This window comes from Triticum aestivum, chromosome 3D (assembly GCF_018294505.1).
Source record: "Triticum aestivum cultivar Chinese Spring chromosome 3D, IWGSC CS RefSeq v2.1, whole genome shotgun sequence".
Taxonomy (NCBI): Eukaryota; Viridiplantae; Streptophyta; class Magnoliopsida; order Poales; family Poaceae; genus Triticum; species Triticum aestivum.
In genome coordinates this window covers 199190691-199211228 of record NC_057802.1, presented here as the reverse complement: position 1 = coordinate 199211228, position 20538 = coordinate 199190691, and positions in this window count along the sequence as shown.

Sequence of the window (20538 nt, the reverse complement as noted above, 5' to 3'; positions counted from 1 at the left end):
TCGCTGCCTTTGTTCTCACGTCGGTCTTCTGTCCATCTCGCAGGACTACCACAACCTCCGAGCGGCGGCCTTCAACTCCCAGGCTCGGGAGCTGACGCAGAAGACCGCCGATCTCACTGAAAGCCAAGGTATGTGACTCGATCTTTATCTCATGTGGGGGCGCGTCAGCGCACCCACTGGGTGTAGTCCCTGAGATTCGGGCCGACTGCTGAGCAGTCAGCTCGGATCTTCCTTGATGATTTCTCATTGTTCTTCTTCTTCTTCTATCTCTGCGGCGGCCAACGCCAGTCTGAGGGCACAGCTGGGGGAGTCCCAAACTGCTCTTCGTGCCAAGGACGCGGAGCTCGCCGCCTTGGTGCAGGAGCGCGACCGTCTAGTCAAGAAGCTGGCCGACCAGGAGGAGGGCCACAAGGCTACGCTGAAGGCTGCGCAGGATCGCGAAGCCACCCTCCAGGCCGAGTTCGAGACGGAGGCGGCCGGCTGGGTAGAGGCCAGGCAGACTCTGGTCTCCGGCTATGGCCAGATTGAGGACCTGGTTGACGGTAAGTCGTCTACCCCTTCATCCTTTCTAGCCATCTGCCACTTCGGCTTGTTTTTCTGATTTTGGTGTTCTTCTTTCCTTTTCTCCTTCACGTAGAGTACTTCCCTGGCTACTCAACTGCTGCCAACCAGGCCATCGAAGCTCGTCGCCAGGCGAAGAGGCAAGCCGGCTTCGAGATCTCGCCCACCACCGGCCGCTCGCTAGAGGAGCAGCTCCTGGCGATCCAGGATCGTATCCAGCCGGCTCACAGGCTGCTCCGCCGGCTTCAGCGTGCCGGGTCGCAGGTCTTGGCCACCCTCTGGCCCGGCCAAGTAGTCCCGCGCACTCCCAGTCGGACCGCCGACTGGCTGGAGGTGGCCGTCGGCCGCTTCGAGGCCTGGAAGGTGTCAGCGGCTCGCTCCGGCGCCAGGCGGGCGCTGGAGTTCGTCAAGGCCTGGTATCCCGGCCTGAACCTGGACCAGCTGGCGACCTGGCGGCAGCAAGCCGACGCGGAGCTGGAGCCGGCGCGGCCGGCCATCATTCGGCGGGCTTCGGCGATCGCCGACTACACCGACACCAGTGTCTTCGCCCCCGAGGTGGACGGCGATGGAGTCGCCCAGCCGGAAGATTGGTTCGGGCTGGATCCGGCGCATGGCGAGGACTCAGCGGAGGAGATTGACTCCAGCGACGAGGGCTAGGAGGAGGAGGAGGAGGAGGGTGAAGACGCCGAACCGGCTGGTGGAGAAGCCGGCCAGCCTGACCGCGCCTCCAGCACTACGTCGCGTGCGAGTGCGTCTCCTGCCGCGGGAGGTGGTCAAGGCGGGACTAACTAGGCGGCCACTCCTTCAGCCGGCGAGCTGCCTTCACCGATCAGCTCGGCCTCCAAGTCGTGCCTTAGTCTTCTTTCTTTTGTTTTCCTGTCTTGTTACTTTTGAACAATGTTTGGTTAAGTCTGCACAATTCCACCCACTGGGTGTATTCAAACTTAAGTCTGTTGCCGGCCTGTGGGCGGCTTTATGTATATAAGTTATGCAATCGGTTTTTCCTTGTACTTTCGCTTTTTGTCCTTCTGCTTTTTTCCTTTGCCGCCCTCCCTTGGTTGCCGCCTCCCTAGTCAAACAGTTGCTCTGCAATCTGTAGCCGGGGAGTGCCTGGCTGATTGGGGAGGGGGAAGTACTTTTAGCTCTGCTGGACTTAAGCTAAGTATTTTAGGAAGCCGGCCAGCCGGCTGCTGTGACAGCCGGCAGGCGTATATGGAGGCCGTCTCTTTGCTATATAGGTTAGTTGTTCCTTAGCCGTTTTTCGTGTGGGCGTCCTTTCTGTCTTTCCTCTTGCTAGTCAGACAGTCAGTTCTTTGAGCTGCGACTTTCAACAAGGGAGGACTTGGGAGCCGGCACACTACTTTGCTGACATTGGGAAGAACTTAGAATATAGCTCAAGGCGGCCAGTCCCCGGGCCGACTAGTCGGACCCGGTGCCGGACAAGAATTCAAAATGTAATAATACATTCATGGATATGACATTCGTCATTCATAGATAAATAAAAGGCAGTCCCCGAGTACTGTTCGGGGGGCCTGTTGGTTTGTCACTTAATACAAAAGGGGTAGCGTGATACATACTGCTTTTCAGCTATAAAATCGTCTTAGGAAATTTGCGTTCCATGGTCGCTCCGACTCCTTGCCGGAGTCGTCTCTCTTGCGTGCTCTTGGCTTTTGCGCGTCGATCAGGTAGTAGGAGTCGTTGCCGAGTGCCTTGCTGACGACGAAGGGGCCTTCCCAAGGGGCCGAGAGCTTGTGCTGGCCGGCTGTTCGCTGGATCAGCCGGAGCACAAGGTCGCCCTCTTGGAAGGATCTTGGCTTGACCTTGCAGTTGTAGTAGCGGCATAGGCCTTGCTGGTAGATGGCGGACCGGCTGAGGGCCAACAGCCGGCCTTCTTCCAGTAGGTCGACGCCGTCTTCTCTTGCTTCTTTGGCTTCCTCCTCCGTGTACATGGTGATCTGAGGCGAGTCGAACTCGATGTCTGTTGGGATGACAGCCTCGGCACTGTAGACAAGGAAGAATGGAGTGAAGCCGGTTGACTTGTTGGGTGTAGTTCGCAGACTCCAGAGGACAGCCGGCAGCTCTTCGAGCCAGCAGCCGGCCGATCGCTCTAGTGGTACAACCAATCGGGGCTTGATGCCGGAGAGGATAAGTCCATTTGCTCGCTCGACCTGGCCGTTTGACTGCGGGTGGGCAACGGACGCTAAGTCCAGTCGGATGCCCTGTGTCGCGCAGAAACGTGCCAGTGCGCCTTTGGCGAAGTTCGTGCCGTTGTCGGTGATGATGCTGTGCGGCACGACGTACCGAGTAGTGATGTCGGTGATGAATGTCACGGCAGTCGGCCCGTTCAGCTTCTTAATTGGCTTGGCTTCAATCCACTTTGTGAACTTGTCCACAGCGACGAGTAGATGTGTCTAGCCGCCGTGGGCTGTCTTGAAAGGGCCCACCATGTCCAGTCCCCAGACGGCAAAAGGCCAGGTGAGGGGAATGGTCTTGAGGGCAGAAGCCGGTAGGTGTTGTTTGGAACTGAAGACTTGACAGCCTCTGCATGTCTTGACTATTTCTTTAGCATCCTCCAAGGCAGTCGGCCAGAAGAACCCATGGCGGAAAGCCTTGGCCACGAGGGATCTTGAGGCGGCGTGATGGCCGCATTCGCCTTGGTGGATGTCTTTGAGGATTGCCACTCCTTTTTCTGCTCGACGCAACGCTGGAAGACTCCAGTGCGCTGCGCTTCACAAGCTCCCTGTTGATTATTGTGTATGCTGCGGCTCGTCGTTGCACTAGTCTTGCTGCGATCTCATCAGCCGGCAGCTCTCTGCTGACTAGGAACTTGAGGATGGGCTGGGCCCATGAGGGAGCTGTGACTTCTTCTGCTGTTAATGTGGCCACCATGACTCGGGTGGGTGGGTTGGGTGTTGCATTGGAGTCGACCACCACTTCTTGCGTCGTTGCAGTCCCCGGGCCGACTGCTGCAGTCCCCGGGCCGGGCTTTGAGGTCCCTGGGCCGGGTGCGACTACGTCAATCCCCGGGGCAGTCGTCGAAGTCCCCGTGCCGCCTGCGGGATTTCTTGAGCCGGATCCGGCTGTTTCTGGCGTAGGCGGTATGAAGATGGAATCTGACTCTGGAGACGGCTTGATGGACGGCTTGAGAAGGCGCCGGAGGGAGACGCCAGTCGGTATGGCTTGCCGGGTGGAGCCGATCCATGCTAGGACGTCTGCTTGGTCGTTGTCGGCCCTTGGCACGTGAAGGAACTCGCACCCTTTGAAGTATCCGCTCATCTGCTGGACGAGGAATCGGTAGCTTGCCATGTTTGCGTCCTGGGCATCCCAGTCGCCAGATGATTGCTGGACCACTAAGTCTGAGTCGCCGTAGCACAGGATCCGGCGTATGCCGAGTTCTTTGGCTAGCCGGAGCCCATATACGAGCGCCTCGTACTCGGCCACGTTGTTGGAGGCGGCGAAGTGGATCTGCAGCGTGTACTTGAGCTTGTCGCATTTGGGAGAGGTGAGGACGATGCCGGCTCCCAAGCCGGTGCGCATCTTGGACCCGTCAAAGTGCATCCGCCAATGGGTAGAGTCGGGAGCCGGCGGTAAGTACTGGGTCTCGGCCCAGTCGACGAGGAAGTCGGCCAATGCTTGCGACTTGATGGCGGTGCGGGGTTGATAGAAGATCGTGTAGGGCGCCAAGGAAATGGCCCATTTGGCCACCCGGACGGATGCATCCCGGCTGCCTATGATCTCAGCGAGCGGGGCAGTGCACACGACCGTGATGGGGTGCTCTTGGAAGTAGGGTTTCAATTTCTTGGCAGCGAAGTACACCCCATAGCACATCTTCTGGTAGTGCGGGTAGTTTTGCTTTGAGCTGGACAGTACTTCGCTGAGATAGTAGACCGGCCTCTGGACCAGCTGGGCTCGGCCTTCCTCCGGGCGCTGGACCACAACAACGGTGCTGACGACCCGGCTTGTCGCGGCGATGTAGAGGAGCATGGGCTCCTTCTCAGTCGGCGCAGCCAGGATAGGCGGAGTGGCAGCATTTTCTTCAACTCATGGAAGGCTTGGTCGGCTTGATCGTTCCACTCAAAGTGAGTGGACTTCTTCATAAGTCGGTACAGGGGGAGGGCCTTCTCTCCTAGTCGGCTGATAAAACGGTTCAGGGAGGCTAAGCAGCCAGTGAACTTCTGCACATCTCGCAGCTTGGTGGGAATCTCCATCCTCTCGATGGCTTTGATCTTGACAGGGTTGCACTCAATGCCGCGTTCGGAGACCAGGAAGCCTAGCAGCTGGCCGGCTGGTACTCCGAACACGCACTTCTCGGGGTTGAGCTTGATCTGGAATCGGCGCAAGTTGGCGAATGTTTCCTTCAGGTCTTCCAGCAAGGTACCGCGCTTCTCTGTCTTCACCACAATGTCGTCTACGTAGACATGGGCATTTCTGCCGAGTTGTTTCAAGAGACATTTCTGCATGCAACGCTGAAAAGTGGCACCGGCGTTTCTCAAGACGAATGTCATTGTCAGGTAGCAGAAAGCTCCAAAGGGTGTGATGAAGGCAGTCTTCAGGCGGTCAGCCGGGTCCAACTTGATCTGATGATACCCTGAGTATGCATCCAAAAAACATAACAGCTCGCATCCGGCTGTGGAGTCTATCACTTGGTCAATCCGTGGCAAAGCAAACGGATCCTTTGGGCAGGCCTTGTTCAAACTTGTGTAGTCTATACACATGCGCCACTTGTTATTCTTCTTCAAAACCAGAACTGGATTGGCAAGCCATTCTGGAAAAAACACTTCCATGATGAAGCCGGCTGCAAGGAGCCGGGCTATCTCTTCTCCCACGATTCTTCGCTTCTCTTCTGATAGTCGGCGGAGGGGTTGCCTGACCGGCTTCGCATCAGCTCGGACATGTAATTTGTGCTCGGCGAAATCCTTCGGGACACCCGGCATGTCCTTTGGGGACCATGCAAAGATGTCTCGATTCTCACGAAGGAAGTAGGCGAGCTCGCCTTCCTATTTACTGTCCAAGTTCGCCCCAATCACGGCGAACCTCTCCGGGTGCTCCGGGTCTAGGGGTATCTTCTTCGTCTCTTTGGCAGGCTGGAAGGAGCCCTGCGCATCACAGTCCTTGTGGTTGGGGGACAAGGCCGGCTGCTTGCCGGCCATGGCCACAACCCGTTCCAACATCTTCTTCTCTTCGGCCACCACGAGGGACTCGGCCAGCCGGCTGCTGGCCATGGCACACTCGATGGACTTCTTGTAGTCGCCGGCTACCGTGATGATCCCCTTCGAGCTCGGCATCTTCATCTTCAGGTAGGCATAGTGGGGCACAGCCATGAACTTGGCCAACGCAGGTCGGCCAAGCAGCGCATGATAGGGGCTCTCCAGGTCCACCACCTCGAACCATATTGCTTCCCGGCGGAAGTGATCTTTGTCTCCGAAGAGAACATCCATTTTGATCTTGCCGATTGGGGAGCAAGATAGGCCGGGTACGATACCATGGAAGACAGTGCGGCTCGGCATGAGCTGCTTTGCTTTGATGTTCAGCTTGTCCATGGTGTCGTGGTACAGTATGTTGATACTGCTTCCGCCATCTATCAGGACGCGGGAAAATCTGGCAGCTCGCCTCTCCGTCGCAAGGGTGACGTCCAAGACCATAGCATAGGAGCCAGGCGAAGGCATCACCTCTGGGTGGTCGGCCTGGCTCCAACTGATGGGCTTTTCCGACCAGTGCATGAATTCGGCGGTGCTAGAGGCGACTGCGTTTACTTCTTGGTGTTGCCGGCGTCGGCTGCGCTTGTCGTCGACTTGGCTTGTGAAGACGACGTAGGCGTCGTGCGCCTCGGGGAACTCGTCTTGGATGGCGCCGACTGCCGACCGGGCCGCCGGCTGCTGGGGAGCTGGAGGCGGCGGGCCGAGAGGCGGAGGCGGCACCATCCCTTCGCCCTTTGTGATGCGGGTGAGCCAGTGGCATTTCCGTGTTGTATGATTGGACGGCTTCGCGCCACTGTGGAACTTGCAGGGAGCATCGAGTGCTTGTTCGTAGGAGAAGGACGGCTGCCAGGGCGGCCGGCCACCCTTCTTGGGAGCGGGCCGCTCCTCGGGCTGCTCGTCTTCAATTGTGGCCACCTGCCGACTGGAGGAAGTCGGCATGGGGCCCTTGCGCTTGTGGTCGTTCTGGTAGGGGCGCCGGTTAGGGTCGCCAGCCGGCGTCTTGGGAGCCGGAGCAACTACTTTCCCCGAGGCGTCCACTCGGAGCTCGGTCTTCATGGAGGAGTCGGCAGTGGCGTACTTGTCGGCGGTGATCAGCAACTCGTCGAGGGTAGCCGGCTCATCGCAGATGAGTCGGCGCTTGAGGAGGGTGCCCTCTCGGCACCCGGCGGTGATGTATTCGATGGCCTGGACCTCGTGCACTCCCTCGCAGGAGTTGCGGAGCTCGGCCCATCGCGTGAGGTAGTCGCGGGTCGACTCGTTGGGCCCTTGGATGCAGAGGGAGAGCTGGCGAGGCTTGGGAGGCCGCTTGTAGGTGCTGGTGAAGTTGCGGACGAAGACTTCAGTGAAGTCCAGCCAGCTATTGATGCTGTAGGGCTTGAGGCTGTTGAGCCTCGTGCGCGTCGTGCCTTGCAGCATCAAGGGGACGTACTTCACGGCGACACGCCGATTGCCGTTGGCGATGCTGACGGCTGTGGAGTAGTCGATGAGCCAATCTTCCGGCTTCACTGAGCCGTTGTACTTGGGTGTGTCTCTGGGGAGCGAGAACCCTTTGGGGAAGGGCTCGTCGCGGATGCGGGGGCCAAAGCATTGTGGGCTGACATCGTCTTCTTCTTATAACGCCAAGGATCGGGCAAGGCGGTCGATCCTGTGGCGGGCGTCACTCTCGCCGACTCCCTCTCGGCGGCCGAGTCGGTCGCCAAGAGTCGGATGCGTGATGGGCGGCGGAATGAGGCGTCTTTCTCTTCGAGGCGGGGGAGGCGGCAGGTTTCCTTGGTGTTCGACCGCCCGAGGGCGGCCATCCGCGTCGCGCTCGATAGTGATGCGAGTCCGGCTACGGCTGGCAGCCGGCTCCTTGTCTTTCTTCTGGCGCGTGCCGCTCGCAGTCGGCGAGCGGGACGTCGCGGCGTGCTCCCGGCGCGGGAGATGACTATCAGCACGGGCGCCGGCTTCGTGCCGTTCTGCAGCCGCGTCGATCAGCTGCTGGATCCGTCTTGTCATGTAAGGGAGCTCATCGGTTCCCAGCCCATTGAGCTCCTCTGCAGCCGCCTGAGCGGCTCGCAGATTCTTGAGCGGGGTGGCGTAGACGGGGCGATCTGCGCCCAGCATGCTGGCAACGGCTGCGCCACGCTTCTGGACGAAGCCGGCTCGGCTCGGGCCGCTAGGCGGCGGCGTCCCGAAGGCGGCGCGGTCGACTTCGCGCTGGTGGGCCTCGGTGAGGCGTCTCATCGAGGCTATCTTCTTGCTCTCCGTGATGAGGGCAAGACGGCGTGCCTCTAGGGTCTCGGCGTCGGCGTCGGCCGGGATGGGGATGGAGAGGTCGTGCATCGCCGCTTGCTGAGCGTCGCGGGCGCCCTCGCCCGAGTTGGAGACGTGGCTGATGACCAGCACTTCGGTGACAGCGCTGCTGCCGCTGTCAGCTCGAGGGAGGGGGTCGTCGAAGACCACCACGTCGGAGGCGTAAGCGTCGAACGACGCGGTGTCGGAGTCGATGAGCATCAGGTCGGTGGAGCCGACCGACTCCATGTCCGCAGTAGGCTCGCCGGAGACGTGAAGTTGGTCGAGGAGGCTGACGAGGCGGCTCTCAGGGTAGTCGGTGCCTGCGTCGGACGCAGGCTCGTCGGAGATGCGAGTCTCGCCGAGCAGATCGGCGAGGCGGCTCGCTGCGGAGGCGGCGTCGACGCTTTGCAGCGCGTCGGGGCAAACGCCATCGGGCGCAGCAGGCTGGCTGCGCTCGCGGGGAAGGAAGAGGGTTCCCGTCCAGAACAGGTCTCCGGACAACGGTGCACCTGGCCCCACGGTGGGCACCAAATGTCGGGTGGTTGGTGCGACATATGCCAAGGGATGGCTTATCATTGTGGGAGCCAATAAAACGTCGCCGGTGCCTGGAAATGGGATGAGGCGAAGACATGCACGCCGGCTAATCTTACACAGGTTCGGGGCTCTCCGAGGAGATAACACCCCTAGTCCTGCTCTGCGGGGTCTCCGCATGATCACTAGAACGATAAAGGGTAGCTACAATCGCTCCTAGAGCTGTTGGGATCAAGGGAGAAGAAGAACAAGGCTAGCTCTTGCTTCTCTCTATCTATGGTGTGTGTGTGTGCTATGCTTGGAAGCCAAACATGCAGAGGTGCGAACCCTTTGCATGGGTGCTCCGGGGGGTTTATATAGGCCTACCCCCCGGGGGTACAATGGTAATCTGACTGGGATCTGGTCCCAGCCGTCAGTGTCGACGCTCGCCGGCTTCTCCGCCGGCTACTGGGTCCCGCCTGCTGGTGGGTCCCGCCGGCTGCCGGCTATCTGGTCGACAGGCCGGCCCCACCGCCTAGGGTTTTGTCGGCGGCTGCTTACTGTAGCTGCGCCTCTGATGATGAGGGCTTTGTCGAGGTGAGCGTGGCTACAGTGGGCCGCCTCGGGGGCTATCACTGTAGCCTCACCTCATCTTGTCTCCTTAATGGGGCTCTTGCTTCGAGGAAGGGAGTGGCCGGCTTCTGGAGGCCGGCTATACTCTTGGCCGACTAGGAAGAGCCAGGCCGCCTTCACGCCTCTCTCTGGCTGAAGGGACCCGCAGTCCTCGGGCCGTACAGGAGTGAGTCGTGGATGACGTCGTAGCTGGCGTGGCTACAGTGCCGGGCCGCACGGGAGACATCCCCCCGTACGGCCTCCTGTAGCCATGCCCGCCTCGGGCTTCGGGGGTCGTGGGCCGCATTGTGGCCATGCCCCGTCAAGTCGTCGTTATGTAGGAGTGGTTGTGATCTTGGCCGGCTTCTAGTAGTCGGCGTCCTTCTTGGCCGACTTCTTGGAGTCGGTGCGGCTGGGTCGCCTTCCGGGAGTCGGCTTTAGTGGTAGCCGGCCGGGAAGGCGGCCAAATGCTTGGAGTGCTTGAAGGCCCAAAGGCCTGATAAATTTTCTAAAGAGCCAGGGGTAGTCGGTTAGGCTACCCGTGGCCATTTACCCGGACACATGGCTTCAAGCTTGGGGAGGACTGCATTCACTTCACGAGCAAACTTTTTGAAGATACGCTCCGAGGCTGGGGCCTGGGCTCCGCCCAAGATGCAGGCGATAGCGCGCGGCTCCTGGAAGCCCCCAGCCCCCTCGTCCTGATGGTGGTCGTCATTCCTTCTCGGTGGTGGCGGTAGCGGGGGAAGACCGGCGTTGCCCTGAGGACGATCCTCGCGAGGCTGGTCCCTCTAGGCGCCCTCGCGAGTACGATCCTGCCAGCGATCCTCACGAGGCTGGTCGCGCCACTCCTGGCGCGGGCCACGGCCGTCCCAACACCCGCCACCACGTCCTCCTCCTCGGCCGTAGCACCGGTTGCCGCGCTCGGGGCGTCGACCGAAGCGTCCTTCATGAGTGGCTCTGAGCTCTTGACAGTCGCTGGTGTTGTGGGTATTCAGGTTGCGAAAGGCGCAGAACGGTCGGCTGCTTTTGGATGACTCGGGCTGGTCTCTGCCTCGCTTGGTGTCCGGCTCCGCGGCGAGCACGGCTGCTCCCTTGCGCTTCACGTCCTTGGCCTTGGCTTTCTTCTCCTCCGGGTCCGCAGCCGGCAGCTCGAGGAGGGAGAGGCGCCCTTCCTCAGCTCTTGCGCACTTGGTCGCCAGGTTGAACACCTCCTGAGACGTGCATAGCTCCTCGTGGATAGCGAGCTCTTCCTTCATCTTGGCGTCGCGGACGCCATCAGAGAACACAGAGATGATGGCTTCGTCCGTCACCTTGGGGATCTCGAGACGAATATTGTTGAAGCACTGGATGAACTTCTGGAGGGTCTCTCCTGGTTGTTGCTTGACACAGCGCAGGTCACCCACGGCCGGCGGGCGGTAGCGAGTGCCCTGGAAGATGGCGACGAAGCGGTCGCGCATCTCGTCCCAGGAGGAGATCGAGCCTAGAGGCAGGTTCAGGAGCCACGAACGGGCGCTGTCTTTGAGTGCCATGGGGAACCAGTTCGCCATGACCTTTTCGCCGCCATTGGCCGCCTCGATGCTCAGCTCATAGAGCTGCAGGAACTCCGCGGGGTCAAGGTGCCGTTGTAGCGAGGAGGCAGATCTGGCTTGAACTTGCCCGGCTAAGCAACTCTACGCGGCTCGGGGGTGAAGGCGCGGCAGCCGGCCGTGGTCGCACTACTGTTTGCCCTAAGGGCCGACCCACCTTTTCAGAGAAACAGACACATGAAATCACTATATGACGCATTTTCGAGATAAGAAAGTGGAGAATGCACTCTTCCCTTTTTCTTACATTTTAAACTCATGTTCATGGTCTGCTTTATGCCCAATTGTTGCCCGTGTGAAAAGAAAGAAGAGAAATTGGGCCATGTTTCCTGAGAGAGACTGCCTTCTCTCAGGCTAGCAGTCTTATACTTATAGTCGACTGCTCTATGACAATCTGACCTCTTTCCTGGGCTCTGCTTGCTCATCTACGCACCGACCAATTCAGTCAAAATCGAAAAAACGATGTTTCCTTGAAAAAGTCTAAAAAATAGTAGTAGTAGTCAAAAAGTGCACTTTTTCCATATATTTCGATTTATAGGGATCCCTATGTTTATCTCTATCCACAGAGATACCTATCTATATAGAGAGATATTTTTCTCAAAATTGATCTAGACTACCCTCTATCCGGATAGATATGTCCCTATGAGCGACTAGGCCGATCTTTTTTTATATGTTTGGGCCACGTCCGTTTCCGCTCCGAAGAGGAAGGTTTGGATCTTTCACTCTTATGTCGTGAGGGATGTGACCTCTGTTAGGTCCATAAGATACCACAGCTTTTAGTTTTCTAAGATTCACCTCCGAATAATGAGTAGGTAGTTCGATCCTTTTGATTCTTATCTTCCTAGTGAACGGGGATCCGGAGCAATAGGTCGAATTACTATATAAAGAAGACTTTTCTACAAAATGACTTATTGTTCGAGTAGGAAGATTTTGGTTTTTCTCCTTCCCTCTTTTCAATAAGAACAAGTATTTGAAATGAAACAAATTCCTCTTCATTCTGTTGTGCTCAGCGAAGGAACTGCCTAAGCATACTTTTGCGGATCCAAACTTCTTTGTTCTTTCAAAGTCTTCTTCTTGCATATAAGAATGCAACTTTTGCAATTCCTTGGATTTGAGTATGGGGCCCGTCTTGGAGGTGGAGCTTGGTCTTGATGCCCACGTGCCACCACAGCAAGCCGCGCGGGGCCCTGCCACGGAAGACGATCCTGGCGCGGTGGTGCGAGGAGCGCCGGAGCGTTCTCTTGCGGCAGAGGGACTTCTTGACAGCTTCTTTCTTCACGCGCGGGCGCGAGACGCGGCGGGTCGCGTCATGGCGCCGCGCGCCTTGTCGCTAGGGCACCATCTTTGGGCAGAGGTGGTGGAGGCGCTCCATGGGCTACGTCGCCCGTAGCAGGCGGAGGGTGAGGCGGAGAGAGGGACGGCGCAGGGGAGCCCCCTGCGGCGTGGACGTGCTCGGCGATGCGGTCGAGCCAGTCCTCGTAGAGGTCATCGACCGGGCGGTAGCGCAAGAGCTCGTGCGCCATGAGGAGCCCGGCCCGTGCGTCCATGGGAGCGCGACGAGCATCGGACAAGGAACCGTCCAGGGTCAGCGATGGAGTGGCGGTGCGGCCGTCCCGCCGCACCGAGTGGTGCAGCAAAGACACTTACTGCTCGTTCCCCGCCGGACCGGTGGCGGCGTTGGCGGCAGGAGACGGAGAACGACGAGGTGGCCCACCGACGCGAGCCGTCTGAGCGACGCGGGTGGCTAGGGTAGCCCGGCGCTCAGCACGAGCGAGGCGAGCATCGGCCATGGAGACAACGGAGCAACTGGACGCGAGGCGACGGAAAGGAAGCTCCGGCGCACCCCTACCTGGCGCGCCAAATGTCGGATCACGGGTTCCAGCAAAACCCTTAAGGTTCGAACACTGGGATGCGTGCGAAGATTTCCTCCCTACTGATCTATGCCCTAGCTCGCTAAGATCTCATGGACGAACTCGACGAACTCACAACACAAAGACACAAGATTTATACTGGTTCGGGCCACCATTGTGGTGTAATAACCTACTCTAGTGTGGTGGTGGTGGATTGCCTCTTGGGCTGATGAATAACAGTACAAGGGGAAGAACAGCCTCCTGAGGTTGATGTGTTCTTGTGCTCTACGAGCTTGTGGATGTGAGGATGGGAGGTGGAGTCGATCCCCTTCCCAGTGGTGGCTAGTTCTACTTATATAGGCCCTGGTCCTCTTCCCAAATATTGAGTGGGAAGGGAGCCAACAACGGCCAATTTGAAAGGGGACAGCTAGTACAGCTTATCATGACAAAAGCGGTCTTCTCCTGCGAAAGGCTCTGGTGATGACGCCGTCTTAGGCTTCACGGTGACCTCCGTCCTGCCGTCCTGCTGGTCCTGGTCTCGTTGCACCGATATGGAAACCTTTGCTTGATGCCTTGGTACTGCACGCCTGCGCCTGCCTTCTTAGAGCCAAAGAGGAAACAAGGACGCTGCGCACGCTGGCGCCCGCCTGGTCTTGATCGTCATGGCTCACGTGACGAGAGCCTCGCGAGGTTCGCCCTGCCTTGATTTCTCTGCATCTCGCGAGGCAGCCTGGTGAGGTCGCTCCTGAGGAGGTCTTGTGTCGTCCGCCTCGCGAAGCTTGGCCCCTCGCGAGGGTCTTGAATGCCTTGTTGATGAAGATGGGCCGTACAGGCCTGCTAGCATAGCCACGCCGTGGGCCGCAGGCAGGAAAGTCTGGGGACCCCCGTTCCCAGAACACCGACAGACGCGGGAGCCGTCTTTGATTTCGGGTCCCTCAGCCCAAGGAGGTAGAGGAAGGCGGCAGAGGAGGAGGTGGAGGACGAGTAAGCATCTTGCTCCTTTTTGTCATCTCCGTCTCCTCAATCTGTGCTGCTTGTCTTGATCTGTTTTTCTTCTTTGCAGGGATGCGGAGACACTAGCCAGAGAGTGAAGAGGGTCAGAGCTTTGGCGAGCGGCCAACCCCCGGCAGGTACTTCCGGTACTCCGCAGGTGGTGTTGAGCAGCCCAGACAGCAGCCCCCGGCACAACCCCCAGCGTAAGTTCACCACTCACCCCTCATCGACGTGCGTTGGGGGTACGATCCCTTGGCGCTGACCTTGCCGCGGTTGCAGGAGGAGGACAACAGCAGGAGGAGCCACTGGGGGGCTACCCCCAACACGCCGCCCTCATCGACCACGCCGCCCCGAGGGGCGTCCCCGGCAAGGGCACCAAGCACCAAGCCCATGCACACGGAGGAGGAGGCACACTCGGGCGCTGGTGGCTTCGCCTCGACGCTAGGTGTTGGCTGGGAGGGGACCTCTGCTTCCCAGCCCGGCACTGGTAAGTCGCTTGCCTTCCGTCCCTGTTGTTTTTCTGTTCTTTCTGAATCTTGGTCTTGGCTTCGCCTGATCCCCTTCTCGGTATCCAGATCCTCCCTCGGCGGATCCGGAGGATATAGACACCGTCATCGAGGATGTCGCCAAGGATGCCGCGGCGGAGGTCGAGAAGATCGCCACCGAGGAGGCCGCCAAGGGTGCCGCTGAAGACGCTGCCAAGGGGCCTGCCGGGGGGCCAGGCAAGGCTACTGCCGAGGAGGCCGGCAAGGGGCCTGCCGAGGAGGCCGGCAAGGCCGCTGCCGAGGAGGAGGTGGTTGACTACCAACCTTCCTCCTCAGCTGCCTCTGGCTCATGCAGGTACCTGAGGGTGAGCGATGACCTGTCCGTCCACCTCCCAGGGAGGGCGAGCACCGGGACGCCCAACGAGGGGGAGGTGTTTGATGATGAAGTGCTCGCCACCGCCGGGCTTGAGGTCGTTGACGAGCCGAGTGCCGGTGGCGGCGGTTCCTAGGAGGAGCGGCTCCTCCAGGCCATGGGCGCCAACATCCAAAAGCTCCGGGCGCTTCACCGCGCTCGCCTGGACAAGGCCAAGTCCAGGATGGCGATGGTGGACAAGGCGGAGGCGGACCTCGAGGGGCATGTTGTCGAGGCGCAGGCTTGGTTCCGCCAGGCCCATAAGGACCTGAGGGCCACCCAGGACGCGCTGGCTGAGCGCGACCTGGCGCACGTCATAAGCAGGCCGACATCAAGGCCCAGGAACTGGCGAAGCAGGAGGCCGCTTAGGCCGAGGCCGCTCGGCACCAGCAGCAGACCTTGCTGCGCGTGAGGAGAAGCTTGCCGCAACGCTCTGCGGCAAGGATGAGGAGGTGGAGAAGCTCGTCGTGCAGCAGACCCAAGAGCTAGAGGAGAGGCACAGGGAGGCACTCAATGCCCAGGCTCTGGTTCACGCCGGCAGGGTGAAGGAGCTGGAGGTGGAGCGGGACGGGCTAAAGGACCAGACCCTGAAGCTGGCCGAGGAGAAGAACACGCTCGACGGTGCCCTGGTGGAGGCGCAGGGCGCAGTCCTTGGCAAGGCTGAGCAGCTCTCCAAGGCCAACGACTCCATCAAAGATCTGAAGCTGAAGCTCGAGAGTCTTGAGAAGACGCTCTCGGAGGCCAGGGCCCGGGAGGGGACCCTGGCCAAGGATCTGGAGGCCGAGAAGCAGCCGGAGAAGAACGAAGCCGCCAACCACAAGGATTTCGTGGAGGGCGAGGATCGCTGGGTCGGCCGCCTCGAAAACGTCGCCGGCAGGATCACCATGCAGCTGGATACCATGGGGATGCCAAATGTGAGGTACACCCCGGAGCGCAACGTGAGCCCCACCGCCAAGCTGACCCTATTCTTCCAGGGTGTTCTTGGAGCCCTGGAGCATCTTCACTCCAATCGGGCGGCCTCTCTGGCCAACGAGTCCCGGAGGCTTTGCCGGGGTGCCATGACCAAGGTCCTCACCAAGGTGGCGTACTGGAACCCCGACCTCGAATTTGACGCCGCGCTGGTGTAACACCCCGCATGTAACTTGCCATATTTGTAACTCCGACTCTTGCCATTTTCGGCTATGTGTTATGATATTCTCTCCATGGTCGGGTTTTGTCTTTCGTTTTGCATTTTGTCATGTCATGCATTTCATATCATGTCATCATGTGCATTGCATTTGCATACGTGTTCGTCTCATGCATCCGAGCATTTTCCCCGTTGTCCGTTTTCCAATCCGGCGCTCCTATCTCCTCCGGTGCATCCCTCTTGTTTTCTTTCGTGAGCGGGTGTCAAACTTTCTCGGAATGGAGCGAGGCTTGTCAAGTGGCCTTAATATACCACCCGGAGACCACCGGTCAAGTTTCGTTCCATTTGTAGGTCCTTTGGTACTCCAACGGTTAACCGGGCATCCGCAATGTCCATTTGAGTGTCCAGCAAAAACCCTCTCAAAAACCAGCCCAAAACCCACCAAACTCTCTTCCATGTCCTAGGTCGTTCGATCACGATCATGTGGGCGAAAACCGCACCTCATTTGGAGCCTCCTAGCTCCCTCTACCTATTTATATGTGGGCATCCCGAAATAGCATTCGCAGTCTCTCGTAACCCTAAAATCCCCGCTCCGCGGGCGGACGCGTCCAGCGCCCGCCGGACATCCGCGCCGCCGCCCCGAGCCAGTGGCGAGGCGCCACGTGTCACGCCGCCGCCGAGGCCCGCCGGCCCGCCCGTGGCCCTCCCGGCCCGCGCCGTCGCCGCGCCCCCGCACGGGCCCCGAGCCGCCGTTCTCCTCCTCGCCGCGGCTCCCCGCCGGCCGGTCCCGCGCCCACCGCCGCGCCTCCTCCGGCCCCCTCCGCCGCCGGCGCCCCTCCGTCCTCCTCCTCCGGCCTCGCCTCCTCCTCTCCCTCCTCTCTCCGGCGAAGGATGCCGGCGACGCCGGCGAGCTCCACTGCCCCGAGCTCGAGCTTCTTCCCCGATCTGGATCCAGATCCGTTCGGCACTGTAGCGGTTGACCCCGAGCCCCCCTCTATTTTTTCCAAGTGTTGGAATTTTTACAGCAAGTGCCTTTGTTCTTAGTTGCATAACTTCTTGCATGTAGCTTCGATTCACACGTGTAATATGTCAAATTGTTCGTCTAGCGATGGTCTACATTTTGTTCAATTGCACAATGTTCATTAGAGGTAATCTTGACGCCCAAATCTCTGTTGGAAGAGGGCTAGTTGCTGTTATCTGCTGGTTCTTATCAGAACTTGGAGATTTGTCATTTTTGTATCTTTAAATCTGTGCATCTTATGGGCATGATCTCTACATGTGTTTTGAAGTATGCCATGCCATCTTTCCAGTGGTGTAGTCCATGTATTTTTGTGATCTCTGTAGTGACTAGCACAAGCATGCAAAGTAGGCCCCGTAATGTTTCTGATTTCAGGGACTTAGTGATTTCTCCAAGTCCTTGTCTGCTGTTATTTTGTTGCCATGTTAACTTGATGCTACAGAGAGATCCATGCATATTTTGGGGATGTTCATTAAGGATGTTTTGTAGATATAGTTGTAATGGATCCATTCCTGCAGTTGTTTGCAATTATGGAGCGCCATAGCATGACTAAATCTTGCTCTACTTTTGCTATAAAATATTTCTGGCAGATTCTTAACATGATATGCAATTTTGCCAAGCTTATTGTAGTTGATCCATACATCCTATGCTTGTATTCTTGCCATGGATAGCTACATAAACATTCCATCTTGCTGTAGGTATGCAAGTTTTGTCATGAATTGCTCTGTAGTGAGTGTATCAAGCTCACAAAGAGGCCTACATATTATTATTTCTGCCATGCTCTGTTTTCTGCTAAGTCTGAAACCTGATAACGGAACTTGCTATGTTCTCATGCTTGCCATCATATCTTCTGGTCCTTTTTGGCTTATGGTCAGTAAGGGACTTTTGTCATATGCACTTAGTAGAACACTTACATGCCTTGTTGTGCTATGTTAAGTTCCTGTAGGATGTCGATTTCGTGCTCTGAACATTGCTACCTGATGCTGTTTTCTGCCATGTCCAGTTTTTCACAAAGTCTGTGATCCTGTTATCTTTTGCACTTTTGCCATGCTTGTTTGAGCTTATTATGTTGTGAACTAGCCGTAGCTCAGTGTTCATCTTTTGTCAAGCATCTCCTGTAGATTACTGTCATATGCTTTGTTGCTATGTTGGAGTGCTGTAGCATTGTTGTTTGTTGCATTTTAAGTGCTATCATGCTGTTTATCGCAGATTCGTGTCATTCTTGTTTTGCTTGCCATTTGCAAACCGTGCATCCGATTCCGGTGATCTTTATATCGATATCGACCGAAATCATCTCATCTTTCCAGTGGCATGCTTGGTTTGCCAAGTTATTGCCATGTTCATCATTTTCCTTCCGGAGCACGCATATGCACCGCATATCATATCTTGCATACCATACATGTTTTGCATCATGTTGCTTGTGCATTTCTTGTGATTGATTGTGGTTCCGTTTGCTTGTGTTCTTGTCTTGGATAGAGCCGGGAGATGAGTTCGTGAACGAGGAACCAGTCGAGTACGCTTACGAGGATCAAGCTTTCGACAACTCTGAGAACCTTGCAGGCAAGATGACCACCCCTCGAAATCACTTCTATCTTTGCTTTGCTAGTTGTTCGCTCTATTGCCATGCTCCGCTACCTACCACTTGCTATATCATGTCTCCCATTTTGCCATGTCAACCTCTAACCATCCTTTCCTAGCAAACCGTTGATTGGCTAAGTTACCGCTTTTGCTCAGCCCTTCTTATAGCGTTGCTAGTTGCAGGTGAAGTTGAAGTTTGTTCCATGACGGAACATGGATATGTTGGGATATCACAATATCTCTTATTTAATTAATGCATCTATATATTTGGTAAAGGGTGGCAGGCTCGGCCTTATGCCTGGTGTTTTGTTCCACTCTTGCCGCCCTAGTTACTGATATACCGGGATTATGTTCCTTGAGTTTGCGTTCCTTACGCGGTCGGGTGATTTATGGGACCCCCTTGACAGTTCGCCTTGAATAAAACTCCTCTAGCAAGGTCCAACCATGGTTTTACCATTTGCCACCTAAGCCTTTTCCCCCGGGTTTTCGCGAGCCCGAGGGTCATCTTATTTTAAACCCCCGGACCAGTGTTCCTTCGAGTGCTGGCCCAAAACTGGGCGATGTCCGGCGCCCCCTGGGCAACCAGGGTCTATGCCAACCCGGCGTCTTGCCCATCCGGTGTGCCCTGAGAACGAGATATGTGCAGCTCCTATCGGGATTTGTCGGCACATTCGGGCGGCTTTGCTGGTCTTGTTTTACCATTGTCGAAATGTCTTGTAAACCGGGATTCCGAGACTGATCGGGTTTTTCCAGGAGAAGGTTTATCCTTCGTTGACCGTGAGAGCTTATGATGGGCTAAGTTGGGACACCCCTGCAAGGTATTATCTTTCGAAAGCCGTGCCCGCGGTTATGAGGCAGATGGGAATTTTTTAATGTCTGGTTGTAGATAACTTGTCACTTGACCCAATTAAAATACATTAACTGCGTGTGTAGCCGTGATGGTCTCTTCTCGGCGGAGTCCGGGAAGTGAACACGGTCTGAGTTATGTATGACGTAAGTAGGCGTTCAGGATCACTTCTTGGTCATTGCTAGATGACGACCGTTCCGTTGTTTCTCTTCTCGCTCTCTCTTGCATATGTTAGCCACCATATATGCTTATTGCCGCTGCAACTCCACCTCAGTACACCATCCTTTCCTATAAGCTTAAATAGTCTTGATCTCGCGGGTGTGAGATTGCTGAGTCCCCGTGACTCACAGATTCTACCAAAACAGTAGCAGGTGCCGACGATGCGAGTGCAGATGATGGCGTCGATCTCAAGTGGGAGTTCGACGAGGAACGTGGTCGTTATTATGTGTCGTTTCCTGATGATCAGTAGTGGAGCCCAGTTGGGACGATCGGGGATCTAGCATTTGGGGTTGTCTTATTTTCATCTGGATTTTGACCGTAGTCGGTGTTTATGTTTGTATTTCGGATGATGTATGATTTATATTCATGTATTGTGTGAAGTGGCGATTGCAAGCCAACTCTTATCCCATTCTTGTTCATTACATGGGATTGTGTGAAGATGACCCTTCTTGCGACAAAACCACTATGCGGTTATGCCTCTAAGTCGTGCCACGACACGTGGGAGATATAGCCGCATCGTGGGCATTACAGCTGGAGATCTTGCCGGAGGGTGCTGACCTCATGGCGCTCAAGGAGCGTATCAAGCCCATCATCAGCTTCGTCAATGGAATCGAGAGGGTGGAGGGCCAGCGCCGGGATTAGGCACCCCGTTTCACATCACCGCTGCAGGTTCACGACCAAGACAATTTCTATCTTTAGTTAGAACCGCAACAACAATGGATGTAATATAAATCTGCAGTACTTTTGATATTATGCACGTTACTTTCTTGTTCAATCCCCCCTTTGTATGTTCACCCGACGTTAATCGGGTAGGCTTGCCGGCACGTAATCCAGGCCACGGCGCCTTGAGGACGGATCCCCAATAGCCTGCCAGGTATGCTTGCTGCTAGGCGAGCTACCTTACCGCCCTCAACGCGGCCGCTCGGACTGTCGAGCTTGACTCGAGTCAGAATCGAGAGCGTTGTTAATTGCGGAAGGCTACCCTGCCACTCTCGACGCGGCCGCTTGAGCTGTTGAGCGGACTCGAAACAGAGCTAGGGTGTTGCCAATCGCGGAAGGGCCCCCTTGCATGCAGGTTTTCCATACATAGGGCAGGACCTTCAAGGATAATAACCTTATATAAAAAGGAAATATCTAAAGTTCGGCATGACTTAGCTTTTCTGTTGTTGCACGGGCGTCCACCAGATTTGCAGATGGTGTCGTCAAGCTTGGTCATCTTCTTCCTTGGAATCCATGGCGACCAGGAACTGCTAAGCTGGCTGCTAAACC